Below are 12,642 nucleotides of genomic sequence, written 5' to 3'. Positions count from 1 at the left end.
AGATGTATTTCAGTCACTTTCTAGGAACTAGGGATAGGATGCTGGACAAGACAAATGTCTTCATAAAGTTTCCAGGCTGATTAATTAGAAAGGCAGCTATGGACAACTTAACAAGTCTGATTGGGCATAACAAATGAGGAATCACAGGTTATTTGGGAAAATGCAAGGGGGAAAGGGATCAGGGGTTGGTGGTGGGGAGGCCTTCTAAAGAAAGTAAAACTCAAGCAGAGACCTGAAGAATTGTAAGAGTTCGGCAAGTAAGGGATGCCGCAAATAAGGAGCAGAGTCCAAAGAGTATTTATGCAGAGAAGAATAGCTCTTACAAAGCCTGAATCCACTGTGACTGTGCCCAAATTTGACTTCAGTCCTGCAGCATAGAGACCAGCTAATCTCACTATGTACCTCTTACCTATTCTGAAATCTGTATTTCTCTATACTTCCAAACTTTTCTGACCCTCACATTCTCAACCTCTTGCATGAACACATTTTTCTCCTCATCTTACCGTAACCAGCATTCTTCCTCTTGAAGGAAGCATGTTTATTGTGTCATATGGTACTGCCCTTGGATATGGGCAAGAAGACCCTACTCTGGCCTTCCTCCAGCTGTGCCCATCTCCACAGAGTGTGGAGTCCACAGGGTCAATGCACGCCTCACTCCTAAAGCACCCAGTAGATACCTGGAACCACCAAACTTCTTGCCTAAACAGTTCTACATCTACTAACAGGACCGGATTGGGCCTCTTTCTTGGGTCTCTCCTCCCAAGGGTGGACTACGCCACACTCTGTGTCCAGAATGTTTGCAGGAATGGGGCTTGGCCTTGAGGCTGAGGTATTCACATGCCTGTGGATGAGGCCTGTGGCACAGAGCTGAGAGTGACAGGGCAGCTTTGAAAGATCTAGCCTATGTTTAATAGGGGTTTCAAAGGAGAATCGAGGAGAGGCAATATTCACAAGGATAAGAACAAAAGAATCCATACCAAGAAAAGTGAAACTGCAGACCACCAAAGAAGTGACCTTAAAAGCATCTAGAGAGAATGGCCAAATCATCTACAAAGGAATGACAATTAGACTTAGTCTTGTGGTAGGCAGAAATATCTTCCCTTGCCCATGGCAAAGATAGCCACACTTGAATCTGAATCTGAATGTGTTGCCTTACATTGCAAAAGGAATCTTGCAGATGTTATTAAGATTACCCTTCAAATGGGAAGATTAGCCAGATTATTCAGGTAGGCCCAATCTAATAACATAAGTCTTCAAAAGTAGAGAAAGTTTCCTAGCTTTGTCAAAGAGATAGCAGCAGTGGAAAGATTTGATGCTCTATGCTGGTTCTGAGATGCGGGGGAAAAGGCCAGAAGGAAGCTTCTAGCAGGAAGGAGTAGCATCTCAGTCCTTTAACTGCATGGAATTGAATTCTCCCTATATGTGAGCAAGTAAGGAAGTAGATTCTAAAGCCTCAAGAAAGGAAGCCTGCCAACACTTTGATTTTAGTCCATTGAGGCCCACAGCTGATGTATGACCAACAGAACTGTGAGACAATAAATTTGTGCTTTTTTATGTCACTGAAGTTGTGGTAATTGGTTATGGCAGTGATAGAAAACTAACACACTTTTTAACAGCAATAATAGAAACCTGAATATATTAGTACAATATTTTCAAGGGAGACAAAAGAAATTAATCATTAACCTTGAGTTCTATATTTAGCTAACATTTTTATTTTGCCTTAATTTTTTAATAAAGACACTCTCAGACTATCAAAATCTGAATTTACCAAAAATAGACTTTCATATGAGAAACTTTTAATTTAAAGGATATACTTCAGAAAAAAGGGGAAAAAAACCAAAAATCTAAGCTGCAAGAAGGCATGAGGAGCCAAGAAATGGTAAATATGGATACATGTAACAATCATTGTCTTCATAAAACAGCAGTAATAGGAATGTCTAATTTTGGGAAAAAAATAAGTTTGAAATAAAATATTGAAAAATGGGAAAAATAAATAAATAAAGCCCTGGCTGGTGTGGCTCAGTGAATTGAATGCAGGCCTGCGAAGCAAAGGGTCGCTGGTTCAATTACCAGTCAGGCTACATGCCTGGGTTGCAGGCCAGATCCCCAGTTGGGGGCGTGCAAGAAGCAACCACACATTAATGTTTCTCTCCCTCCCTTCCCCTCTCTCTAAAAATAAATAAATAAAATATTTAAAGAAATATTGAAAAATGAACCATGTAAAAATGGTAATGACTACAATTAAAGGGGTTTATAGTCCTTGTGTTGTGCTGTGTGACTGGTTAGCTCAGTTGGTTAGAGTGTCATCCTGATATGTGAAGGTTGAAGGTTTGATCTCTGGTCAGGGCATATACAAGAAGCAACCAATGAAATATAGTGGAATAACAAATCTCTGTCTCTGTCTGTCTGTCTGTCTCCCTCCCTCTCTAAAACCAATCAATAAAATGAAAAAATAAAGTCCTTGTGTTGTTCTAGAGAAGATAAGAGTTGACTTTCTTATGCAGGTTAAAATTTAAGGAAAGCCACTATAAGAGAAATAAAGTATCTAACTTCTAAATAGTAGACAAAAAAAGAGGAATTTTTAAAATCCCAAAAAACAACCGGAAAAGCAGGGAAGGGGGAAAAAAGGATCAGAGGAAAATAATTGAGACAAACAGCACAAAATGGTAGAAATAATTACGAATATATAAGTGACCATGATACTTTAAGTATAATTTGGACTAAACTTGCTAGTTTAGTAGTTGGATTTTAAAAAACTCAACTACATACTGTTTACAGGACATATACAAAAAGCATTAACGTACAGAAAGACTGAAAATAGATAGAAATATGTAAGTAGCAAACACCAAAAGAAAGTTGGTGTAGTTTTGTTAATAACTAAATAGACATTAAGTTAATGAGTGTTATTAGGAAGAAAGATGACTTCTGATAATAAAAGATTCAGTTAACCTGTATGCAATTAATAACATAGCCCCCAACTATATAAAGCAAAAACTGACATGATTACAGGCAAATTGAAAACTCCACTATTACAGAGATTAAACACAGCTCTCTGAGTAACTAGTAGATCAGTAGTAAAAAAAAAAAAGAAAACTATAGAAGATTTGAACAACACAATTTTTAGCTAATGTACAATATTAGAGCTCCAGTAATTAGAAAATACACATTCTTCTCAATTATACGCGAAACAGTTATGTATACTGACCATATTCTAAGTTCAACAATTTTAAAGACATTTTTAATTAGACCATGTTCTCTGGTCATCATCCATGGTGCAATTAACTTAGAAATCAATAAAAAATAGCTTAAAAATAAATGTTTGAAGATTCAAAATAACACTTCATGGGTCATGAAAATGTAACAAATTAGAAAATATTTAGAACTGAATGATAGTGAAGATTTTACTAACATTGTGACATAAAGCTAAGCATTTAAATTATTCATAACCTTAAAGCTTATATTAAAAAATACAGTTAGAAGTTAACCAGTAAGCATCCAACTTAAGAAAATCAGAATAAACTTGAAGAATAACACAGAAAATAAGGAAATAGGAAAAAAATACAACAGAGAGAAGTAATAAAGCCAACAACTCTTTGTAAGGATTCAAAAAGCAGACAAATCTTTGCTAAGACTGATTTTTTAAAAAATAGTACAAATAAAGAATTTGAGGAATAAAAAGAGGATGTAACAAATATATTAGAGATCTAAAGGTTTTAAGATAATACTAGAAAAAATTCTGTGCTAGTAAGTTGAAAAGTAGACAAAAATGTAGATTTTCTTAGCAAAATATAACATCAAAATTGAAGAAATAGAATTTTTTTAATATAAAATAAGTTAAATTAGTAATTGAAAATTTACCTGCCAAGTAAACAAGTAAATTCCACAGGTTAAAATGACTTAACTAGTGACATTTATGCAAATGGTGCACAAATCCTAATCAAAATATTAACATGTAATTCAGTTCTATATAAATAAATAAATCGTGGTCAATTTGGGTTTATGTTAGAAATGCAAAGATAATTTAACTTTAGAAAAATTTATTAATGTAACTGACCATATAAACACAGTTGACCCTTGAACAACTCAGGGGTTAGGGGACCCAGCTTCCTGGCACAGTTGAAAATCCTCATATAACTTGACTCCCTAAAGACTTAAGTTGTCCTTAGGCACCCACCGGATATTGGTTCCAGGACCCCCATGGGTACTAAAATTTCTGGATGCTCAAATCTCCTATATACAATGGCATAGATCAATGCATATAGTTGGCTCTCCACGTCTTAGGACTGCCACCTACAGAAGGAATACATTACAGGTATTTCTCAAAAAAAATTTGCACATAAGTGGACTCACACTGTTCAAACCCATGTTGTTCAGGGTCAACTGTATATTAAAGGGTATGCTCATTTCAATACATAGAGAAAAATCATTTGATAATTTGTAAAAGGATGTCTACCAAAAACCTAGAGCAAGCATTATATTTTGTGATAAAACATGAAAATGATTCCCTAAAATAATCAAGAATGAGACAGTGGATGCTTCCTATACCACTTATATTTAGAAATAAACTAGTGCTCCTGTCAAACATGGTAAAGAAGAACAAACAAAAAGATTGAAAATGGAGAAATAAAAATGCCATTAATCATAGGAAATAAGATTGCCTAAAGGAAATATGGAGATCAATGATTAGAATTACTAAAAGCATTCTCCAAGATTCTAAATAGAAGTTATACATAAATCAATTTCATTCTTCTGCATGAGAAACAGTAAATGTAATGACTTCTTTTTACCATTTAAATAGCAGCAGAATAAAAATAAAGTAACTAGAAATAAATTTAACAGATCTATAAAAATTCATGAGTAAAATTGCAAACTCTCACTGCAAGACAATAAAGAAGACCCAAATAAATGGAGAGATATACTGTATCCTTATCTAGAGGAAGACTCAATATAATAGAAATGTCTGTTCTTCCAAAATTAATCTTATCAATTCTATGCAATTTTGATCAAAATCAAGCCATATTTTCTTCATAAAAATTGGTGGAGTAATTATAAAATTTATATTAAATAAAAAGGCCCAAGAAAAGCCAAAGCAATTTTAAAGAAGAAAAGCAAAGTGGAAGGGACTTGACCTGCAACATAGCATGAGTTATTCTACAACTACAGTATTTTAGATGTGTTATTGGTGCACAGAAAGACAAACAGACCAACTGAATAGAATAGAAAGCCCCCCAAACAGACCTGTGTTAATATGGAAACTTGAGAATATTTGTATCTTGAGTACATCTCTCAAAATATACAGGGTGGGACAAAAGTAGGTTTACAGTTGTGAGTATGCAAAACAGTTTATTGTATTATTGTTTATTAATTATTGTATTATTTTATATATGAACTGTAAACGTACTTTTCCCCGCCCTGTATATATATATCTATATATATGTATTGAATATATGACACATAAAATGTATGAATATATATATTCAAGATACATATATTTTTCAAGTTTGTATGTTATATATTAAATGATATATTTTAATATATAATTTATACATAATAGCACATAATTTATATTATATATTATACAATATACTACATAATTAAATACTGGAGGTAAATGATTAGAATTGGCAAAAGCATTCTCCAAGGTTCTAAATAGAAGTTATACATAAATCAATTTCACTCATGCATGAGAAACAGTAAATGTATTATATAACATATAATATACTACATAGTGTAGTAAGAAACTACATATATAGTATATCATATGTATTGTATATAAACTATATAGAAATAGAAATATATAAAATACATATTACATAATACAATTATATATAATATATGATTATGCATAAAATTATGTAAATATATAAATGTTCTGCGATATTTATAGCCCACCTCTTCATGATGCAGATTTTATGCTGTCAATATTTTTATGATATGCTTAAAAATTTCAAACATGCAAAAAACATGAAACTAGACCATCAACTTATATCATAAAGCAGAATAAACTCAAAATGGATAAAAGACTTAAACATAAGCCATGATACCACAAAAGCCCTAGGAAAACATAGGCAGTAAAAATTCAGATATCCCACATAGCAATATTTTTGTCATTATATCTCCTAGGGCAAGGGAAATAAAAGAAAAAATAAACCAATGGAACTACATCAAATTAAAAAGCTTCTGCATGTCTAAAGAAAACATCATCAAAATGAAAAGGGAACCAACTGTATGGGAAAAGATATTTGCAAATCATTCCTCGGACAAGGGTTTGATCTCCAAAATATATAAAGAACTCATAGGACTCAACACCAGGAAGGCAAACAATCTAATTAAAAAATAGGCAAAGGACCTGAATGGACACTTCTCCAAGGAAGGCATACAGAGGGCCCATAAACATATGAAAGGTTGCTCAACATCGCTAACCATCAGAGAGATGCAAATTAAAACCACAATGAGATACCACCCCACACCAGTGAGAATGGCCATCATTAACAAATCAACAAACAAAAAGTGCTGGTGAGGATATGGAGAAAAGGGAACCCTAGTGCACAGTTGATAGGAATGCAGACTGGTGCGGCCACTGTGGAAAACAGTATGGAATTTCCTTTTCAAAAGACTAAAAATGGAGCTGCCTTTTGATCCAGTGATTCCACTGCTGGTATGATACCCTAAGAATCCTGAAACGCCAATTTAAAAGAACCTATGCACCCCAATGTTTATAGCAGTATTATTTACAATAGCAAGTGCTGGAAATAGCCCAAGTGCCCATCACTACATGAGTGGATCAAAAAACTGGTACATTTACACACTGAAATGCTATGCAGCAGAAAGAAAGAACTCCTACCTTTCATGACAGCATGGATGGAACTGGAGAGTATTATGCTAAGTGAAATCTGTCAGTAGGTGAAAGACACATATGATTTCACCTATAAGAGGAACCTAATGAACAAAACAAACAAGCAAAGTAGAACCGGAGGCATGGAAACAAGGAACAGATTGACAGTGACCAGCAGAGAGGGGGAGGGGGATAAGGCAGGAAAGAAGGGGAAGGGTCTAGTCAAGGAACAAATGACCCACAGACATGAACAACAGGGTGGGGATTGACTGTGGGAGTGTTGGAGGGAGTCGGGGAGAGCAAAGGGGGAAAAATGGGACAACTGTAAAAGAACAACAATACAAAAAAAAAAAAAAAAAAAAAAAGAAAGAAAGAAAAGAAATAAAAATTTCCAGCAAGTATTTGCAGTTAGAAACTAAGTAGAATTTGAAAGTCAGATTTTGTGTGACAAAGAATACAACTAATTTCTTATTCACGTTTTCAAGTTCAAGTCAAAACTGCTACTTGATGCTTGCATTTTTACTCATTGGTTCTTCTTTTTATTTTCTGAGTATAATGTGACAGTATGTATACTCTTCTCAATATAGAGCCCTGAGTGTGTGTTATTATATGAATCACGGAGGTAAAATTGCAGATCACTGAGAAAACAATGGACTAATCTCTGTAAGTGGTCTTAGCTTGGCCAACTGGTTCAGGAAATGGAAAACGATACATTTGGATCGTGTTGTGGGTTCTGTTTTCTAGAAGCAGAGCCTGAGATGGGGATTCTTGTTCAAGTGACTTATTGAGGGAGTGCTCACAGGAATACAGGAATAAGGGAGATAGTACAGGGCAGGGGGAAAGCTAGTTAAGAGTGTGGTCTCATTTGATGACTAGCTTTAGTGTTATTTGAGGGGAAAGATCTAGAACACAAATTGTACCATCAGAGTACATCCCACACTGTAGCAAGGGCTGGCCTTTTGAACTCACTTTGATGTCAGTTATTGGCCTAGGTCTGTCCTTGAGGGTGGGAGCAGGAGACTTCTAGCAAGCTGGCCCATGTTAGGCCTACAATTCTTCTGAGGAGGCGGCTGAGAGTTGTTCAACCAGCACTCCCAGCAGGTAGGGAAATGGGTGTCCTGGCTAGATGAAGGGAATACATCTGGCCAGTACAAGTGGAAAAGAATGACCAACTGTCCTGATTTGCCTGACCTCTAAGTTTTCAGCACCAAAATTCCCACATCCTGGGCAACCCTTCCAGGACACATATAGTGAATTTCTTGTCTTCTTTGATGGGTATGGGAGGTTGGGGAAAACTGCTTCCAAAGAATCCGAGCTGAAAGCAACACTGCATTTATTTATTTATTTACTTATTTATTTATTTATTAATTTATTATTTTTTAGAGAGGGAGGAAGGGAGAAAGAGAAAAAACATCAATTTATTGTTCCACTTATTTATGCACTCATTGGTTTTTTCTTATATGTGCCCTGACTGGAGATCGAACTACAACCTCGGTGTATTGGGACAACACTCAGCTGAGTACCTGGCCAAGAATGGATACAGCCTAGATTATTTGACCGCTATAGTCACTTCATTGTTTTTTCCTCAACCATTGATACTGATAACCATGATTTGCAGTTCATAGTAATAATCATCCATTGTTGCATCATCCTGAGGCATATGACCTAAGTGTGCAATTTAAGTGCATAGTAATCATAAACATTAGCAGTCCATCTTTGGCTTTGCCTGTGAATTAACCCTTGTGCCTCATATAAGTTGAATATTTTAACGTTGTGAATACGGTGACCATGTATTATGACTTAAGATAATGAAAATGAGAATGATTATAATACCAACAACAGCATGACCCAGATATCACTGAAAAAGAAAGCTAAACTACTGTGTAATATTAATCACAGACAGAAGGACGATATAACTGGATTTGGAAGGTAAATAACAAAAACAGCATACTGCACAATATATGGAAGAATTTTGGGTTGGGTTATGGTAGAGAAGGGGGTGTGAAAGTACATATGGAGACTGATATTTGTAAGTCTGGAATAAGACAGACAAGTACTTCAAAATCAATAAAAAAAATTTTAAGTTTCCTCAAAAGACACCCATGCTTAGTTGAAAATAGCGGCTGCTGAATTACCTTGGGCCCATCACACAAACCAACATGCATTATTGTATTGCACCTTTGCTCCTTGGAACTGAGTAAGATTACATTTCCTGATTCAAAAAATGTTCTCTCTAGCTCTTAAGGTAATTTGACTTGAAAAATGGAATTAAAAATTGTTTGCTTGATATCTGTTTAGATTTAAATGAAACCACAACACATAAAACAAAGGGAGTTATATCTTGTCCAAAGACAAAGTAGATTTGACCCATTTATCTGCTTTCAGTGCAAATGTTAATTTTGGCAAATTCTATTTAGTCCCTAAAGTTCTTACAAAAGAAATTGAAATGATCTCATTTGATAAACACCTTATACAGAACACTTTTAAAAGAGGAGTGTGGTTTGATTACTCATGACATGGAAGTTTTCATAATGAGAATGTTCGGTCATTTTAGTTTCCTCACAATATGGAGAAGCATTTAATGAACGTTTGACTTTATACAAATGGAAGGAGATAGCTTCCTTAATCATGTGCCCATAAGACAGCTATCATTTTTGCCAGCCGTAGAAAAGATGTTAAAATGTTGGCCTGCAATAAAATCATATTTTGAAGTGTGGAATAAGACTTAGGATGGTGAACACTCAATACAGTGCACAGATGATGTATTGTACAATTGTGCGCCTGAAACCTGTATAATTTTGTTAATCAGTGTTATCCCAAAAAATTCATTAAAAAGGAAAAAAACAAAACAACACAAAAAAAACAAAGTATGGAACATAGAGAATGTCTTGCTCAAGTTAGAAGACACAATGAGGATGAGAATGAAGAGGAAGATTATAGTGGAAAACAAATAAACTTGTTCGTTCTCCAAAACTGTCTAATAATCCTTGAACAGTCTCTAAGGAATCTAGAAAAGGAACAATTAGCTGCACCTGAGTTATTCAATATTGTATATAAATTGTGAGAAAAACTTCAACAGAAAATAAAAAGACTTCTGTTTCTTTGAAATACAACTGTTTTAGAACTTGGAAAAAAGTGCCTAGAAAAAGGCAACCAAGTTAAACAGAACTTTCTGAGGAGAGGGTAAATGGGGGTTAAATGATGATGGAAGGAGACTTGGCTTGGGTGGTAAACACACAATACAACACATGATATATTATAGAATTGTACACCTGAAACCTATATAATTTTATTAACCAATGTCACCCCAATAAATTAAGTAAAAAAGAACTTTCTGGCTTTCTTTACTAAAACTGTGAACTTGGCTGAATTCTAACTTCAGTTTCACAAATCCAAATTACCTCTATTCTTTAAAGCCATTTAAACCTTTAAAACCATTAAAACCTTTCTCCATTGGGGAGAAAGGTTTAATTTAATATGGCATACAATGTGCTTCAGAGTGTTTTAAAAACGACGGGCATTTTAGATACAGAGAGCCTTCATGGTTAATTTACAGATGCAAAGGACGTGATTGACAAACAGATTGGTTTACCACAGTAAGTCTGTAGATACAAGATGGGTGGTCATTTTGGAGAGCTGGAAATGAATTCCAACAAGTTTAAACCCCCGCTATACTGGTAAATAAAATCCTAAGTATGCTGTACTCAAACACTTTTGTTGAGAGAATATTTAAACTTGACATCATTTGCACCAACAATAGGAATCAGTGCTATGCAGGCAGAAAAGAGAGCTGCAAGTCAAAATTAATTTTATATTTAACTGTATTTAGTTTTACCATTACATAGAAGAAAATAAATATGTCCTAAAGGTTCAGAGAAGTATTAATGGAAAAGGAAACAGAATAAAAATATCTCATTGTATCATGAGACAGAAACATATTGCATTCTTTAATTTAATATAGGTAATATGTTTAATTTGTTCCATTGTATTTACAGTCTCCTTTAAAAATTAGTACAGAAACATAAAAATATTGTTATATTTTTCTCACACATTATTTGCTTAATTAGTCCTATTATTGCTAGTTGCCATTTTAAAATAGTTCTATTGCTATTTTGTTTAAGTAATAGCATTTATGCAACAGAAAAGAAACAGAATACATAATTTCAAGTATGTGCCAAATTTTTATGTGTTTAAGTTAAAGTAATAATATATGTGTGTAGTTATTATCTATTATTTATTTTCATACTCATCAGACTAGCAAAAATAAAAAAAGACATTTCCAAATGTTAGCAAGGATGTGAGAAAAAAAGAATCTTATATACTGCTTATGGAATATAAACTTGTACAATATCTAGTATATTAGTTTTCCATTGCTGTGAAACAAATTACTAGAAACCTAATGTCCTAAAACATATTTCTTTTTTTAAGTATATTTTATTGATTGTTGTTACAGTAGTTCCAATTTTTTTTCCCTTTGCTCCCCTCTGCCCAGTACCCCGCTTTCCTCCAGCAATCCCACCCCACTTAGTTCATGTTCATGGGTCGTACATATAAGTTCTTTGGCTTCAACCTTTCCTATATTATTCTTAACACCCCCCTGTCTATTTTGTACCAACCGATTATGCTTCTTAGTCCCTGTACCCTTTCCCCATTTCTCCGCCTTCCCCCTCCCAGCTGATAACCCTCCAAATGATCCCCATACCTATGATTCTGTTCCTATTCTGGCTAGCTTAGTTGGATTTTGTTTTTACTTTTTAGATTCAGTTGTTGATAGTTGTGAATTTGTTGTCATTTCAGTGTTCATAGTTTTGATCTTTTTCTTAAGTAAGTCCCTTTGTTGTTTCATATAATAATGGCTTGGTAATGATTAACTCCTTTAGCTTCACCTTTTCTGGCAAGCACTTAATCTGCCCTTCCATTCCAAATGATAGCTTTGCTGGATAGAGTAATCTTGGTTGTAGGTTGCTTTTCATCACATTGAATACTGCTTGCCAGTCCCTTCCTGCCTGCAAAATGTCCTCTGAGAAATCAGCTGATAGTCCTATAGGCACCCCCCTGTAGGCAGCTCTCTGCCTCTCTTTTGCTGCCCCCAGGACTCTCTCTTTATCTTTCACCTTTGGCATCTCAGTCATGATGTGTCCTGGTGTGGTCCCCTCTGGGTCCAGCTCACCTGGGACCCTCTGTGCTTCCCGGACCTGTATGCCCATCTCCTTCACAAACTTTGGGAAGTTTTTCTCCTTTTTTTCCATTCTTGCTTCCTCATTCTGCACTGGTTGACTGTTTTTTTCTTCCTTATGTTCCAAATCATTGATTTGAACCCCGGTTTCCTTCCCTTCACCATTGGTTTTGTGTGGATTTTCCTTCGTTTCACTTAACATAGCCTTCACTTCTTTTCTTATGCGTTTGCCATACTCAAGCATATCTGTCAAGCCTGTGAGCATCTTTATCACCAGTGTTTTGAATTCTGCATCTGTTAGGTTGTCTATCTCCTCATTTGTTAGGTTAGGCTATCTCCTCATAGCTTAGTTCTCCCACTGGAACCTTGATCTATTCCCCCTTTTGGGCCATACTTCTCTGTCTCCTCATTCTGACAGGCTCCTGTGTTTGTTTGACTCTGCGTCCCAGGTAGAGCTGTTGCTCCTGTTACGTTGTAAAGGGTGGAGCCTTAGGGATTCATCAGTACAGGGCGACCTGTTTCACCACGTTGTGGCGCTGTGTGTAGGGGAGGGGTCCAAGAGAGAATAATCCGCCTGCTCAGCACTCACCCCTTTTCCAGGCATCTCTCCCACTTCCGCACTGGACTGGCA

Source organism: Furipterus horrens, unplaced genomic scaffold, assembly GCF_987537825.1.
Source record: "Furipterus horrens unplaced genomic scaffold, mFurHor1.1.pri manual_scaffold_1, whole genome shotgun sequence".
Classification (NCBI taxonomy): domain Eukaryota; kingdom Metazoa; phylum Chordata; class Mammalia; order Chiroptera; family Furipteridae; genus Furipterus; species Furipterus horrens.
Note: the sequence above shows the minus strand (reverse complement) of the source record.